Below are 18,016 nucleotides of genomic sequence, written 5' to 3' on the forward strand. Positions count from 1 at the left end.
TTACGGTGGCATCACTTAGTTCGCCAACAGCAGTGTTCACGAGCGGGAAGGTGCTTTTGCACAGCCGGGCAGTAGAACACCCCGTGTGACGTGTGCTTTGACTTCGAAAGACCCCGGGTTGGCATAGGTGACACGCTGTTTGGTTTGTGCTCAGTGGTCGGCCGTTGCTTTGGGCGGGTGCCGGCGGGCGTTGGCTAGAGCTCACCCACAATGGCATACAATGTTTTCGTGAGTTATAATAACTGCGCGTTGCATAAATCTGATCCGTGTCAGTAGAACATTTTTGTGAAGCAGTTTTTTAGCATCCAAATGAGACTTATATCAGAACTTTCTATGGCAATCCATGTAAAGGAAAAGCTGACTGAGGTGGTGACCGTGGTGGGCGCTTTCGGGGAGGTTTTTGTAAACCCTCTGTGATTCATGTACATGTCACAGGACTATTAGTCTTTGTTGTGGCTCCTGCTGTGTCACTCCGACCTGGAACCTGCTTTATCCTCAGTTCAGTGCTGTGCTGTTTCGTGGATGGCAGTGCGTCATGCTCCAGCTTTGTCTCACATTCTAGCTTCCAGTTGGCCAGCTGTCTTCAACCTTGGTAATGTGGCTGGAGGATGAAGGTGAGGTCCAGGGCCGGTCATATCAGACAGAGGGGTTTTAACTCCATTCTTAGCAAAGCCGGTCCTCCGTGCAGAAGTGATGTGTTCTGGCTGTTTCAGTCCCAGGACGAGGGAGGCCCACCGGGCAGCCCTTCCTCGTGGCGGAGATGCCCAGTGTCGGATGACCCCCACTAGAGGGATGTGTCTAAGATATCATAAGCTGGGATCGCTGCTGATGGCAGCAGTGTCATAGTTTGTCAACAATCACTGGCACCTTGATCAGCAGGCCGCGGCTCCACTCCCCAGCTGTGCCTTCTGCCTTTTCTTGGAGACACTCTGAGGAGCCTCGGTTTGTGTGGTAACTATTTGTCTTCACTTTAATAACATCTTTATGGAGGCACTACAGAGTTCTATCGGCGTCATTGAAATGTGAGCGCTATATGTACAAAATATCTTTTGATCTATACTCTTGGCGAATTGGGTTATACTTTATATCTCTTTTAGAGTTTAATTGGAAAATCTATGCGTCTGGTGGTTCGTGCTTTTCTCTTCAGGCTGGTTTAATAGAAATTGCAGTTTAACAGCCATTTGTCCTTGGGCCCTCAACAGCATCCGTCGTTTTAACAACACTCAGAATGCTAGGAGGATGCGCGGTGTCAGGCAGGCACTCACAAATTATTTAGGAATTGTTGCTGGTTCGGAGGATCAGTCCTGTAGCTTCTTAATGCAGTGGTTCGGGGTGCAACACATGGAGCAGTCGGGAGCTGTCACTGTGGCATATGTGTTGAGACCTGCTTAATATGTGAACGAAGAGTTATTAAATTGGATGCTGTTTGCATTCGTTTTGAGATTCCTGTGAGTAATAAAAATGAAATGGAGAAGTATGTTTAAGGAATTTAGCTAGCATTAAGACAATAAGGCATCTGCCCTGCGGATGCACACATTGTACTGGAGGGGTTCACAACATTAAAAACAAACATTGACATAGACCAATAGGTCTCGCCTTTGGGACCTTATAAGTGTTTAGCCTTGCAACAGTTGATGTTGTTGCACCAAGGATATTGTGCTGCATAACTAACTACTTATAAGGTCCCAAAAGCAAGAACTATTGGCTATGCCAATGCTTGTTAGAACTAGTTCGCTACCGAATAACCCAAGATTAGGGGTTTTAACATTATTAATTTGGTCAAAGACTCGAGCAAGAAAAAATAAGTTCTCGGCCCCAAAAAGTAATACAGTTTCCCACCGCTCGCAGGCACCGGCAAAAAGCACTGCGATGCTACACAATATCTGAGCTCTCATATACCTAGGATGACCAGCTGGCATGGGTGCAAATTCAGGACAGTGAGTGTAAAAATTCAGGACAAAGGGTCAAAATTCAGGACAAAAATTCAGGACAGGAGGTCTAAATTCAGGACAAAAGGTATGTTTTACGGACACATCAGAGGGGGTTGCGCAATAGTATATAAGTAAGTAAATAGACAACCACTTAAGTACAAGACGATTGTGAACTTCATGGTTTTCAGTATGCGTGCAGCTTGAAGCAAATGTACAGGTCTCTTTGTGGAAACAAAACTGCCCCCACCCCACCTTTCCAGCTCGCAGGGAAACGCCCAATGCCCGGTCCGGCCAGTCGGACCATGCTACCACACTCCAATGGTGCCCCTCATCTTCACATAGACCCTCCCTCATGTGCATTTAATTTCTTTTATAGTGCTACTCATTCGACGTATGTATGGCAGGGTGTCGGAGTGAGTTACATCACACACATATTATATAGAGACAGACTCATATAAATGTGAAAGTCAATGTATAGAAACTGTTGCTTAAGATAATGGGGCTTACAATGTGTAATCATACTTTCATCCATCATTCAGTCTTTGACCATTCATTCTGTCCTTCCATCTGTGTGCCCATCCATGTCCATATTCAACCATTTACAAACCTATCCATCACGTATCCTTCCATCCATCATTTCACTCATCTATCCCTCCATCCACCCTTTTACTCATCCATCCATCCTTTCACCATATCCATCCGTACACCCATCATCCACTCTTCCACCCATCCATCCATTCACTCATCCATCCAGCCATTTACCTATCCATCATCTATCCTTCCATCCATCCATCATTCCAATCATCCATTCCTCCATCCACTCTTTCACTCATCCATCCCTGCATTCATCCTTTCATCTTATCCATCCGTACCCTCATCCATCCACTCATCCATCCAGCCATCTACCCTTTCACCCATTCAGCCATCCTTTCACTAACTCTTTCATTCACTCATCCTTCCACCCATTCAGTCATCCATCCACCCATCCTCCCTTTCTCTCTCCATCCCCCTTTCACTAAGGCCATCCATCATTCCATCCACCCACCCACCCATCTACTCATTCACTCATGAATCCATCCATTGAACTTATCACTCATCCATCCTTTCACTCATCCATCCATCCTTTCTCTCATCCATTCACCAATCTATCCATCCTTTTGTCCATCTACCCGCCCTTTCACTCACTCATCCAGTCTTACATCCACCCTTTAACTCATCCGTCCATCCATTCACCCTTTATCTTATCAATTCATCAATCAATCCATCATTTCCCTCATCCATCCACCCATTCACTCACCCATCATCCACCCATTCACTCACCCATCATCCACCCTTTCACTCATCCATCCACCCTTTCACTCATCCATCCATCATTTCACTCATCCATCCATCCACCCATCGCTTTACTTTCTTACACTCTCACCTTTTCACATTAATTATGAGCTGAGCCTTTGCCTACAGAGTTGCAGACAGAAGAGGCCCATCAAGAACTTCACCCTCGCTGTAGTTCCTAAAGCAAGGGGTGGGGTGGGGGAGGGTTCACTATGCCCCTGCACATAGGCAATCTGAAAAAGTGGAAGGCATGAGTCATGCATGATGCACAGTGCCCGGATGTGAGGCGACTGTGACATGGTGTTGTTTCCAGGGCTTTAATTGAGATGAAAAAACTATGGGGGTCTCTCCAAAGGGGATGTATGTTATAATTAAGGGTGTGACTTAAAAAACCTAAGCTAAAAATCTGTACTTAGTATAATGTGCCGCCCCACTGGTATTTGTTTTGCTTCTGTCATTGCACCAAGATATATAATAAAACAAGTAAGGTTACACCTAGAAGAAGTAACGTTACACCTACAACAAGCCAGAACTATTGGCTTTGTCAAAGGTTGTTAGTTGCATAAAATAAAAAAGCAGCAACCTTGGCTTCCTTGAATATAATATTGAAAATGCTTCAGTTTAAAATGATGACACTCTGAAAGAACTATAATCCTTTCCTTTGAACTTCTTTCACCGTCTTCCTTTGGTTAACTGGATTCTCACCTAGCAGCAGCATGGGCGTTTTTGCACTTCCAGGTGACAGAATGCTCTGCCCTAGACCAAAGCTGGAGGAGGCGAACACATGCTGTGCCAGCCCAGACTGACCCATTGTCATTCTGTATGTAGCAATCAGCCCCACACAGAATGACAATGGGTGGGGAGGGGCTGCACTTGTGCTCAGAGGAAGAGTGCGAGGCGGCCCCATCAGAGAGCTGATGCCTTTCACAGGGAAACAGCTCTGTTCCCTGAAAGGCCCAAAATTACGGACAAAAGGCGTCCGTAAAAGGGTTCCTCACGGACAACGGACGTGAGGTCCCAATTACAGACGGTCCGTGAAATTTACGGACGGTTGGTCACCACACATATACCGGTTATATTTGTGACCTGGAATCCTGCATGATTTTCAACATGTGTTCTCCTTACGTAATTTCTCTCCAGTCAGTCCTTTCTTTATTTCCGTCAACATTTTGGAAGGTTACTATTTCTTCTCTTCGTGAGCACATTCCGTCCAGAGTAAATAAACGTTTCAAGGAATAGTTTAAAAAGTTCTCTTTGACCAACAGCAGACCCACAACTAGGATTTTCAGATGGAGCTTGCGGTATCAGTAGAGATCAGATGGTATGAGTGTTTTTGTTTCCCCAAGTGAGCTGCAGTTGCACTGTTAAAAAAGCAAAAAAGATGCGTTCATATGTTGTGACTGAACTCAAATCGCTGACAAATGTAATAATAAGTTGCCATCACCGCAAACAAGCACTCAATGTAATTTTTTGTTGTTGTTGCATATTCATAAAGCGCGAACTCGACCCGAAGGTATTGGAGCGCTTTACACGAGCACCGTATTTACATTACATATTCAGGTACAGGGAGATTAAGAGATTTGCCCAGAATCACAGCATGTGGCCCCGAGGCTTGAACCCTGGTCCAGCACCAAAGTCGGCAGTCTAGCCGATGGACCACATCCGCTCCCCATATGCGACCTGAGTGCCACGACTCACTATCTATGACTTTGGTAGGAAACAGCCCCTTCCCTGCTTCGGCTGCGCCCATGGTTATCTGGCCACAGCCAGGGGTTTGCGGCTATCATATCGCAGATCACACATTTGTGACCACGCAACTTTCAGTTTGTCCCACCCATACCTTTTTATCCCAAGTCTAAAGCACCAGCAAAGTAATCCACATTCAGTGGCCCCGCCCCTTTTCCATTCATGCTGGAAAGCTCGCGGGAAAGAAAGCGTAAGACCCCCCAAAAAGAAACATCCGGGTGAGCAGGTCGATACACACAATGAACCGCACTCCTCTCTAAAGAGCATGGCCGGGAGCTCATCCGGGGAAAACGAGGCAGGAACCTGAAGCTCCTCGGCGTCCGTGAGTTCAGATCGCATGACAGTTTGGAAAGGGGGGAATTTTTGTGTGCTGATGTTTACGGAGTATATTTTCGATCGGGGATTAGGGTGGCTCGAGTTGCGGTAGATGCATCTGCGACTCTGTTTTTAAGCACCGTGTCACAAACAGTGTTTTTTCAGTCGTTACATTGATCTGAGGCAGCGACTGAAACACCACAAGTGAAGGACACTAAAAGCCAGGCGTTGATGTTATTATCTAAAAAGTTAGGACTGACTGAAGGTGGCATCCATGACAATTAGAGCCGACCGCGTGATCCCTCTATATATTGGTGTTTTTAATTGAATCTATAGAGCATTTTTGACCCCGGAAGAGGCGTTGAAGCGCATTACGCCAGGTAGCATGGTGGTTAGTCCAGTACTATTAGGAATTGTTGGCTACAGGGATTTGTCTTATCTACCCTACTACATTTCAGTGACATCATTTTGGAGAGAGCCCACATCCGAACTACCAGTGTGCCCCTTACATGAAGGCAGTGTAGACACTAGTAATGTTGTTTTCAATCCAGCAACAAAGTCCAATAAGACATATAGCATTACATTTTGTCACGTAACAAATAATTCAATTATAATTTGACCCACAGTACTAATTACGAAAAAAACTTTCCAAAAGAAAAGGTGGTGGCCATTATAGTGATTTTATAAAATGGAAATGTACATAGGTTTATGTCGGTATAACATGTGATCAGCACATATTCTTGAAAAACCATAAACCAAATTAAATGTCTTTAAACAATTTGAACAGTTAAGATAAGAAGTAAGGTGGAGTTACATTTGAGGTCAGGCGCCTTTTTAGGTCAAAGCCTACTAGACAGCGCAGATATTGTTGTAAAAATACTTCTTGTGTACATTCTGAAAGCTTCCTGGAGAATTCTTCTTGCCTATTGCTTCCCATTGGCTTTATGATTTAAATGCTTTCCGCCTATTGCTTACCACTGGCTTTATGATTTGAAACTCACATTTGCTAACTTTTTATTTGCTGGCTTTATTTGTTTTAGGCTGTCCCGCTTGAGTTAGTCCATTCTGTAGAGCATAGCCCGCTTACTGTATTCTTCCACGAGTGTTTGCTTTCCGTGAAGAGGCCTATACATTCTGTTCTTATCCTGCCACATTTGCTGTGCTTTCAAAGACAGAGGTCAAATATCAGGCTGTGTCCTCCGACAGAGCTTGGTGTGTACTTTTTTTTTCTGACTTCAAAGTGAGAGGGTTTTTGTAACAAAATAGCTGGGTATGGGAAAAGAAAGGACTTTTTTTCTAGCACACAACACAATGTACATGTTGGTTAACTAACCTTGCAGATATTTCAGAATATATCCAGAATTAGGAAAGCACAAATTAAGCACATTTTTTGTAATTGTGAAGTATGGAAGCGAATATCTAAAAATGCTCAAAACATATCAATATAGTAGGTGATGCCATATCCACACATTATCGTTTGTGCTCTGTACAGTTTTATCAGTAAAACTGTATGTGCAAATGTAGTTGTCATTTCATTTGAAAATGTGTTGTTTGTAATGACAGTGCGCTACCACACCATACATACTCTACTCTCCGACACTCCTCTCTATGGTACTCCACTCTACTCTACGCTTTCCACTCTATGCCACTCACCACCACTCGAGGCCGCTCCACTTTACTCTATGTCATGCCACTCCACTTTACACTATGACCCTCCACTCCACACCATTTTACTCCACCAGTGGCGGCTCGCTGAGGGAGTGCTGCGGGGCAGTGTGGCAGGGCGTGGGAGTGGTAGGGTGGGAGGGTAGTGGAGTCCGACATACGATGGAAAAGAGTAAGATAAGTAATTAAATAATTAAATAAATAAAACTATTTACCTTGCGCTTTCTGCATTGCCAACTCGGCGATGCAGCGAGCGCAAGGTAAATAGTTTTATTTATTTAATTACTTATCTTACTCCTGTCCATCGTATGTCGGACTCCACTACCCCCCCACTCTGCCCCTCCCCTGCCCAGCAGCACTCCCTCGGCGAGCCGCCACTGTACTCTTCTCTACGGCACTCCACGCCACTCCACTGTACAACACTCTACGTATACCCTACCAGACAGCAAAGCTGTCTGCTTTAAAAAAAGTTTTGTCAGCTTACCAGGATCTTATAGTGGACTTAAAGCCTGCCCATTGATTGCCTTTATCACTCTAATTTGCTTGCTTCTTATTCAGTGGTTTGACTTGCCCATCTTGTGTTCAACTTTTCTGTTTGCAAGAGTGTTCCATGCTAATAAAATAGAAGTAAAATACAGGTACTGTTGAGAAGAAAAAATCCATTGTAACATAGATCGGCAAAGGACGGTCTGGAATTGACAGGTATGTGACGAACACCATCATCTGGACTAGACATCTGACCCCACCTTTAAAATATGTGGTTTGGGGGCGTGGCCAAGTTGGGAACCAGGTTGGAGAGTCTCTGCTGAGCTCTGTTTCCCGTTCCTGTGTACCCGTGCCATGTTCTCACACCTCTACCCCGGAGGCCCACAATAGACAGTAAAACCCTGGATGCAGGGACTCCACGCACACTATCCAGACACAACATTACAGATTCCTGAGAGAAGGCGTCACCGCCGCAGCTTTTCAAGATGGCGGTCACCGCAGGGAATAAGTGGTAACACGGCTGGGAAGCTCAACCCCTCCCGGTGCCTTAAGGAAATCTTTGGCTCCCTGCAAGGGCCACAGGCTATTGGAGACGGCGGTAGGGGGTGTTGCAGTGCTGAGTGCTGACCCCCCTGCACCATTGACCGTCCTGGAGACAAACTGGAGCACCTCAAGCCCAGAGAGGCCAGGCACAGAGATCCATGGTGAATTCCACGGCACATACTGCTGAGCTGGTGAACACAGCACCACAGACACTAAGTGTGGGGGAGATCCCTGGGCCTCGTCCCTGTTACAATTCACCACCTGGAGAAAGTGCTCTATTAGCACAGGACCCTAGAGCAATTCAATCCCAACAAATCCCATGGCCTCATAGCCAATGTGGCATCCAAGAGGGCCAGGAAGGACTCTGACCTTAAAGAGATGCTCACCAAGGCCTCCTCCCAAAACAACAAGTTCATTCAAGGGCTGCCCCACCAGGAGATAGAACAGCCTATGACACAGCACTTGGGGGTCAACCATGTAGACCCAGAAGCGCCTCTAACATTGGCATTTATGGAGATATTGTTTAGCAAGCTGTGGGACAATTTTGTGGCCCTTAGGGTCGACGTCACCACAGGGATCAAAGACAACAAAAAAATAGGATGGAAAGGGGTCAGCAAGATTCCGCCCTGAAAACGACCAGTGATTTGAACAAGGAAGAGCTTGGAAGATCACAATACAGAGCTGCAACTCCGCCTGTAGAATCTTGAAAACCGCTCGAGGCATCCCTCTTCAGGCAGATTCGGGGATCTGGAAGGCTATGTCACTCGCCTTTTCTGTCACATATTCCCCGACCTGGAGGGAAAGAAATCGGCCTAGATCGCACCAGCTTTGGGTGCAGCGGTGCGTGAACGGGGCCCCATCTTGTTTAAAGGTGGGAACATATGGCTCTACCAGGATCTGTCCTCCGACACGCTGCCGCGACGCCGTTCTCTTAAGCCTGCAATGACCTTTCTCTGTGGGAAAGGCATCTAATACAAATGGGGGCACCTGCTCCGCTTGATCTTCATTTGGAAAACCGAAACATATATGATCCGCACACTGGAGGAGGCCCACAACATTCTGGGACTGGATGACCCTAGATTAGATCATATCTAAAGTTATGGGATAACCCAGTATTCCTTAGAACCTGGGCATGTATGATACAAGTAACAATCGGTTCTGTCGGGTCAAACAATTTCTTTGCCAACGTCGCTATTCAATGAGAACAATGTGCTTAATTAAGTACGAACAACATGAATACAACACAGAATAAACAAATTAATCTCATTAAAAGAGAAATATTTGACTTCATATTTGCAAATGTTCATATAAAGTCAAATATCATGACATAGAAGTTGTCCGATAACCCAATTAAACAAGCATTGGCATAGCCAATAGGTCTCGCTTTTGGGACGTTATAAATATTTAGTTATGCAGCACAATATCCTTGGTACATCAACTGTTGCATGGTTAAACACTTATAAGGTCCCAAAGGTGAGACCTATTGGCTATGCCAATGCTTGTTTTTTTTACTGCAGTGGGCTTTTTAATATTTTTTTGTCAGGACTTTTTTTTTTCTATTGTGATCCCCTGACAGAAATGTGGAACTGAAAGAAGGTCAGTCAACCTCAGCGAATGACCTTCCACTGCGCGGCAGCACTTCGCAGGGTTTTTAGTAACTTTGGTCAGTTTAAACTAGAAACTTTTTTGTTAAAATGTGCAGGTTTTGCTTTAGATGATGGATTATGTGGCAAATGGAGCGAGTCCATAACTATTCGGAAAACGTCAGGGCTGCAGACTCGATAATTTCAGTGGACCTGCTGCTAGCCAAATGCCTAAAGAAGGTAAGTGTGCGCAAATAAGTTCACCATGATGTGATTGGAGCACCCTGTAGACTTCTCGCACAACTCGGACACACTTTCCACATAAACCTCCTTATAAACCCACACTCTACTTACCCTTTGCAACAAACGAAGTAGCCTCATGCCTGGCCACGTCTTGGATATGAAGTGATAAAGAAAATGTACTATACAGTGCATATGTTGCCCCCTATTGTATAGTACGGTTATATAGAGCTTACCACCTCTAGCGAGGCGCTGAAGCAGTATGGACTAGTAGCACACCGCCTGCATGTACGACGTGCTAGTGATTAGATCATTCATAATGTCAGTTTGTCATGTTTGGTAGCAGGTTTAACATGTGGCGTGGCCTGAGGTGGCAAAGAGAATAGCACCACCTGTGCTGCAGGGTAGCCAAGAGTTCTGTCAGTGGTCAGCAGTCCACCAGTGACCCGGGGTCCCTGTCACGTAGGATGACCAACTGGCATGGGTGCAAATTCAGGACAGTGAGTGTCAAAATTCAGGACAAAGGGTCAAAATTCAGGACAAAAATTCAGGACAGGAGGTCTAAATTCAGGACAAAAGGTACGTTTTACGGACACATCAGAGGGGGTTGCGCAATAGTATATAAGTAAGTAAATAGACAACCACTTAAGTGCAGTTGAAAATAAGTTTGTATTAGGCTGAGACGATTGTGAACTTCATGGTTTTCAGTATGCGTGCAGCTTGAAGCAAATGTACAGGTCTCTTTGTGGAAACAAAACTGCCCCACCCCACCTTTCCAGCTCGCAGGGAAACGCCCAATGCCCGGTCCGGCCAGTCGGACCATGCTACCACACTCCAATGGTGCCCCTCATCTTCACATAGACCCTCCCTCATGTGCATTTAATTTCTTTTATAGTGCTACTCATTCGACGTATGTATGGCAGGGTGTCGGAGTGAGTTACATCACACACATATTATATAGAGACAGACTCATATAAATGTGAAAGTCAATGTATAGAAACTGTTGCTTAAGATAATGGGGCTTACAATGTGTAATCATACTTTCATCCATCATTCAGTCTTTGACCATTCATTCTGTCCTTCCATCTGTGTGCCCATCCATGTCCATATTCAACCATTTACAAACCTATCCATCACGTATCCTTCCATCCATCATTTCACTCATCTATCCCTCCATCCACCCTTTTACTCATCCATCCATCCTTTCACCCTATCCATCCGTACACCCATCATCCACTCTTCCACCCATCCATTCACTCATCCATCCAGCCATTTACCTATCCATCATCTATCCTTCCATCCATCCATCATTCCACTCATCCATTCCTCCATCCACTCTTTCACTCATCCATCCCTGCATTCATCCTTTCATCTTATCCATCCGTACCCTCATCCATCCACTCATCCATCCAGCCATCTACCCTTTCACCCATTCAGCCATCCTTTCACTAACTCTTTCATTCACTCATCCTTCCACCCATTCAGTCATCCATCCACCCATCCTCCCTTTCTCTCTCCATCCCCCTTTCACTTAGGCCATCCATCATTCCATCCACCCACCCACCCACCCATCTACTCATTCACTCATGAATCCATCCATTGAACTTATCACTCATCCATCCTTTCACTCATCCATCCATCCTTTCTCTCATCCATTCACCCATCCATCCATCCTTTTGTCTATCTACCCGCCCTTTCACTCACTCATCCAGTCTTACATCCACCCTTTAACTCATCCGTCCATCCATTCACCCTTTATCTTATCAATTCATCAATCAATCCATCATTTCACTCATCCATCCACCCATTCACTCACCCATCATCCACCCATTCACTCACCCATCATCCACCCTTTCACTCATCCATCCACCCTTTCACTCATCCATCCATCATTTCACTCATCCATCCATCCACCCATCGCTTTACTTTCTTACACTCTCAATTTTTACATTAATTATGAGCTGAGCCTTTGTCTACAGATTTGCAGACAGAAGAGGCCCATCAAGAACTTCACCCTCGCTGTAGTTCCTTAAGCAAGGGGTGGGGTGGGGGAGGGTTCGCTATGCCCCTGCACATAGGCAATCTGAAAAAGTGGAAGGCATGAGTCATGCATGATGCACAGTGCCCGGATGTGAGGCGACTGTGACATGGTGTTGTTTCCAGGGCTTTCATTAAGATGAAAAAACTATGGGGGTCTCTCCAAAGGGGATGTATGTTGTAATTAAGGGTGTGACTTAAAAAACCTAAGCTAAAAATCTGTACTTAGTATAATGTGCAGCCCCACTGGTATTTGTTTTGCTTCTGTCATTGCACCAAGATATATAATAAAACAAGTAAGGTTACACCTAGAAGAAGTAACGTTACACCTACAACAAGCCAGAACTATTGGCTTTGTCAAAGGTTGTTAGTTGCATAAAATAAAAAAGCAGCAACTTTGGCTTCCTTGAATATAATATTGAAAATGCTTCAGTTTAAAATGATGACACTCTGAAAGAACTATAATCCTTTCCTTTGAACTTCTTTCACCGTCTTCCTTTGGTTAACTGGATTCTCACCTAGCAGCAGCATGGGCGTTTTTGCACTTCCATGTGACAGAATGCCCTGCCCTAGACCGAGGCTGGAGGAGGCCACCACATGCTGTGCCAGCCCAGACTGGCCCATTGTCATTCTGTATGTAGCAATCAGCCCCACACAGAATGACAATGGGTGGGGAGGGGCTGCACTTGTGCTCAGAGGAGGCCCCATCAGAGAGCTGAGGCCTCTCACAGGGAAACAGCTCTGTTCCCTGAAAGGCCCAAAATTACGGACAAAAGGCGTCCGTAAAAGGGTTCCTCACGGACAACGGACGTGAGGTCCCAATTACGGACGGTCCGTGAAATGTACGGACGGTTGGTCACCACACATATACCGGTTATATTTGTGACCTGGAATCCTGCATGATTTTTAACATGTGTTCTCCTTAGGTAATTTCTCTCCAGTCAGTCCTTTCTTTATTTCCGTCAACATTTTGGAAGGTTACTATTTCTTCTCTCCGCGAGCACATTCCGTCCAGAGTAAATAAACGTTTCTAGGAATAGTTTAAAAAGTTCTCTTTGACCAACAGCAGACCCACAACTAGGATTTTCAGATGGAGCTTGCGGTATCAGTAGAGATCAGATGGTATGAGTGTTTTTGTTTCCCCAAGTGAGCTGCAGTTGCACTGTTAAAAAAGCAAAAAAGATGCGTTCATATGTTGTGACTGAACTCAAATCGCTGACAGAAATGTAATAATAAGTTGCCATCACCGCAAACAAGCACTCAATGTAATTTTTTGTTGTTGTTGCATATTCATAAAGCGCGAACTCGACCCGAAGGTATTGGAGCGCTTTACACGAGCACCGTATTTACATTACATATTCAGGCACAGGGAGATTAAGAGATTTGCCCAGAATCACAGCATGTGGCCCCGAGGCTTGAACCCTGGTCCAGCACCAAAGTCGGCAGTCTAGCCGATGGACCACATCCGCTCCCCATATGCGACCTGAGTGCCACGACTCACTATCTATGACTTTGGTAGGAAACAGCCCCTTCCCTGCTTCGGCTGCGCCCATGGTTATCTGGCCACAGCCAGGGGTTTGCGGATATCATATCGCAGATCACACATTTGTGACCACGCAACTTTCAGTTTGTCCCACCCATACCTTTTTATCCCAAGTCTAAAGCACCAGCAAAGTAATCCACATTCAGTGGCCCCGCCCCTTTTTCATTCATGCTGGAAAGCTCGCGGGAAAGAAACCGTGGGACCCCCCAAAAAGAAACATCCGGGTGAGCAGGTCGATACACACAATGAACCGCACTCCTCACTAAAGAGCATGGCCGGGAGCTCATCCGGGGAAAACGAAGCAGGAACCTGAAGCTCCTCGGCGTCCGTGAGTTCAGATCGCATGACAGTTTGGAAAGGGGGGAATTATTTTGTGCTGAGTTGTTACGGAGTATATTTTCGATCGGGGAGTAGAGTTGCGGTAGATGCATCTGTGACTCTGTGTTTAAGCACCGTGTCACAAACAGTGGTTTTTCAGTCGTTGCATTGATCTGAGGCAGCGACTGAAACACCACAAGTGAAGGACACTAAAAGCCAGGCGTTGATGTTATTATCTAAAAAGTTAGGACTGACTGAAGGTGGCATCCATGACAATTAGAGCCGACCGCGTGATCCCTCTATATATTGGTGTTTTTAATTGAGTCTATAGAGCATTTTTGACCCCGGAAGAGGCGTTGAAGCGCATTACGCCAGGTAGTTAGTCCAGTACTATTAGGAATTGTTGGCTACAGGGATTTGTCTTATCTACCCTACTACATTTCAGTGACATCATTTTGGAGAGAGCCCACATCCGAACTACCAGTGTGCCCCTTACATGAAGGCAGTGTAGACACTAGTAATGTTGTTTTCAATCCAGCAACAAAGTCCAATAAGACATATAGCATTACATTTTGTCACGTAACAAATAATTCAATTATAATTTGACCCACAGTACTAATTACGAAAAAAACTTTCCAAAAGAAAAGGTGGTGGCCATTATAGTGATTTTATAAAATGGAAATGTACATAGGTTTATGTCGGTATAACATGTGATCAGCACATATTCTTGAAAAACCATAAACCAAATTAAATGTCTTTAAACAATTTGAACAGTTAAGATAAGAAGTAAGGTGGAGTTACATTTGAGGTCAGGCGCCTTTTTAGGTCAAAGCCTACTAGACAGCGCAGATATTGTTGTAAAAATACTTCTTGTGTACATTCTGAAAGCTTCCTGGAGAATTCTTCTTGCCTATTGCTTCCCATTGGCTTTATGATTTAAATGCTTTCCGCCTATTGCTTACCACTGGCTTTATGATTTGAAACTCACATTTGCTAACTTTTTATTTGCTGGCTTTATTTGTTTTAGGCTGTCCCGCTTGAGTTAGTCCATTCTGTAGAGCATAGCCCGCTTACTGTATTCTTCCACGAGTGTTTGCTTTCCGTGAAGAGGCCTATACATTCTGTTCTTATCCTGCCACATTTGCTGTGCTTTCAAAGACAGAGGTCAAATATCAGGCTGTGTCCTCCGACAGAGCTTGGTGTGTACTTTTTTTTTCTGACTTCAAAGTGAGAGGGTTTTTGTAACAAAATAGCTGGGTATGGGAAAAGAAAGGACTTTTTTTCTAGCACACAACACAATGTACATGTTGGTTAACTAACCTTGCAGATATTTCAGAATATATCCAGAATTAGGAAAGCACAAATTAAGCACATTTTTTGTAATTGTGAAGTATGGAAGCGAATATCTAAAAATGCTCAAAACATATCAATATAGTAGGTGATGCCATATCCACACATTATCGTTTGTGCTCTGTACAGTTTTATCAGTAAAACTGTATGTGCAAATGTAGTTGTCATTTCATTTGAAAATGTGTTGTTTGTAATGACAGTGCGCTACCACACCATACATACTCTACTCTCCGACACTCCTCTCTATGGTACTCCACTCTACTCTACGCTTTCCACTCTATGCCACTCACCACCACTCGAGGCCGCTCCACTTTACTCTATGTCATGCCACTCCACTTTACACTATGACCCTCCACTCCACACCATTTTACTCCACCAGTGGCGGCTCGCTGAGGGAGTGCTGCGGGGCAGGGCGTGGGAGTGGTAGGGTGGGAGGGTAGTGGAGTCCGACATACGATGGAAAAGAGTAAGATAAGTAATTAAATAAATAAAACTATTTACCTTGCGCTTTCTGCATTGCCAACTCGGCGATGCAGCGAGCGCAAGGTAAATAGTTTTATTTATTTTATTACTTATCTTACTCCTGTCCATCGTATGTCGGACTCCACTACCCCCCCACTCTGCCCCTCCCCTGCCCAGCAGCACTCCCTCGGCGAGCCGCCACTGTACTCTTCTCTACGGCACTCCACGCCACTCCACTGTACAACACTCTACGTATACCCTACCAGACAGCAAAGCTGTCTGCTTTAAAAAAAGTTTTGTCAGCTTACCAGGATCTTATAGTGGACTTAAAGCCTGCCCATTGATTGCCTTTATCACTCTAATTTGCTTGCTTCTTATTCAGTGGTTTGACTTGCCCATCTTGTGTTCAACTTTTCTGTTTGCAAGAGTGTTCCATGCTAATAAAATAGAAGTAAAATACAGGTACTGTTGAGAAGAAAAAATCCATTGTAACATAGATCGGCAAAGGACGGTCTGGAATTGACAGGTATGTGACGAACACCATCATCTGGACTAGACATCTGACCCCACCTTTAAAATATGTGGTTTGGGGGCGTGGCCAAGTTGGGAACCAGGTTGGAGAGTCTCTGCTGAGCTCTGTTTCCCGTTCCTGTGTACCCGTGCCATGTTCTCACACCTCTACCCCGGAGGCCCACAATAGACAGTAAAACCCTGGATGCAGGGACTCCACGCACACTATCCAGACACAACATTACAGATTCCTGAGAGAAGGCGTCACCGCCACAGCTTTTCAAGACGGCGGTCACCGCAGGGATTAAGTAGTAACACGGCTGGGAAGCTCAACCCCTCCCGGTGCCTTAAGGAAATCTTTGGCTCCCTGCAAGGGCCACAGGCTATTGGAGACGGCGGTAGGGGGTGTTGCAGTGCTGAGTGCTGACCCCCCTGCACCATTGACCGTCCTAGAGACAAACTGGAGCACCTCAAGCCCAGAGAGGCCAGGCACAGAGATCCATGGGGAATTCTACGGCACATACTGCTGAGCTGGTGAACACAGCACCACAGACACTAAGTGTGGGGGAGATCCCTGGGCCTCGTCCCTGTTACAATTCACCAGCTGGAGAAACTGCTCTATTAGCACAGGACCCTAGAGCCATTCAATCCCAACAAATCCCTCAGAGTGTGGCCTCATAGCCAATGTGGCATCCAAGAGGGCCAGGAAGGACTCTGACCTTAAAGAGATGCTCACCAAGACCTCCTCCAAAAAAAGAAGTTCATTCAAGGGCTGCCCCACCAGGAGATAGCACAGCCTACGACGCAGCACTTGGGGTCAACCATGCACACCCAGAAGCGCCTCTAACACTGGCATTGATGGAGACATTGTTTAGCAAGCTGAGGGACAAATTTGTGGCCCTTAGGGTCGACGTCACCACAGAGATCAAAGACAACAAAAAAATAGGATGGAAAGGGGTCAGCAAGATTCCGCGTGAAAACTACCAGCGATTTGAAGAAGGAAGAGCTTGGTGAACCAAGATCACAATACAGAGCTGCAACTCCGCCTGTAGAATCTTGAAAACCGCTCGAGGCATCCCTCTTCAGGCAGATTCGGGGATCTGGAAGGCTATGTCACTCGCCTTTTCTGTCAAATATTCCCCGACCTGGAGGAAAAGAAATCGGCCTAGATCGCACCAGCTTTGGGTGCAGCGGTGCGTGATCGGGGCCCCATCTTGTTTAAAGGTGGGAACATATGGCTCTACCAGGATCTGTCCTCCGACACGCTGCAGCGACGCCGTTCTCTTAAGCCTGCAATGACCTTTCTCTGTGGGAAAGGCATCTAATACAAATGGGGGCACCTGCTCCACTTGATCTTCAGTTGGAAAACCGAAACATATATGATCCGCACACTGGAGGAAGCCCACAACCTTCTGGGACTGGACGACCCTAGATTAGATCATATCTAAAGTTATGGGGTAAACCAGTATTCCTTAGAACCTGGGCATGTATGATACAAGTAACAATCGGTTCTGTCGGGTCAAACAATTTCTTTGCCAACTTCCATCTTCAATGAGAACAACGTGCTGAACTAAGTACGAACAACATGACCATAACACAGAATAAACAAATTAATCTCATTAAAAGAGAAATATTTGACTTCATATTTGCAAATTTTCATATAAAGTCAAATATCATGACATAGAAGTTGTCCGATAACCCAATTAAACAAGCATTGGCATAGCCAATAGGTCTCGCTTTTGGGACCTTATAAATATTTAGTTATGCAGCACAATATCCTTGGTACATCAACTGTTGCATGGTTAAACACTTATAAGGTCCCAAAGGTGAGACCTATTGGCTATGCCAATGCTTGTTTTTTTTTTTTAACTGCAGTGGGCTTTTTAATATTTTTTTGTCAGGTCTTTTTTTTCTTCTATTGTGATCACCTGACAGAAATGTGGAACTGAAAGAAG

General features: G+C 45.2%; 1 protein-coding gene across 2 annotated transcripts in view; it reads left to right on the top strand.

Moving 5' to 3' along the window:
* Window positions 1-5,259: 5,259 nt before the first annotated feature.
* LOC146775847 (uncharacterized) overlaps window positions 5,260-18,016 on the top strand; it is a 226,500-nt gene continuing 213,743 nt past the window's right edge. The window contains exon 1 of one of the 2 annotated variants that reach the window (XM_085637507.1): window positions 5,260-5,331. The gene's annotated coding sequence lies outside the window, so the exon portion shown is untranslated. Of the gene's footprint in view, window positions 5,332-13,549; window positions 13,750-18,016 lie in introns of those variants that run through there. The other variant, XM_085637508.1, reaches the window with a different exon arrangement.

The sequence above is a fragment of the Triturus cristatus genome, chromosome 12, assembly GCF_964204655.1.
Source record: "Triturus cristatus chromosome 12, aTriCri1.1, whole genome shotgun sequence".
Lineage (NCBI taxonomy): Eukaryota > Metazoa > Chordata > Amphibia > Caudata > Salamandridae > Triturus > Triturus cristatus.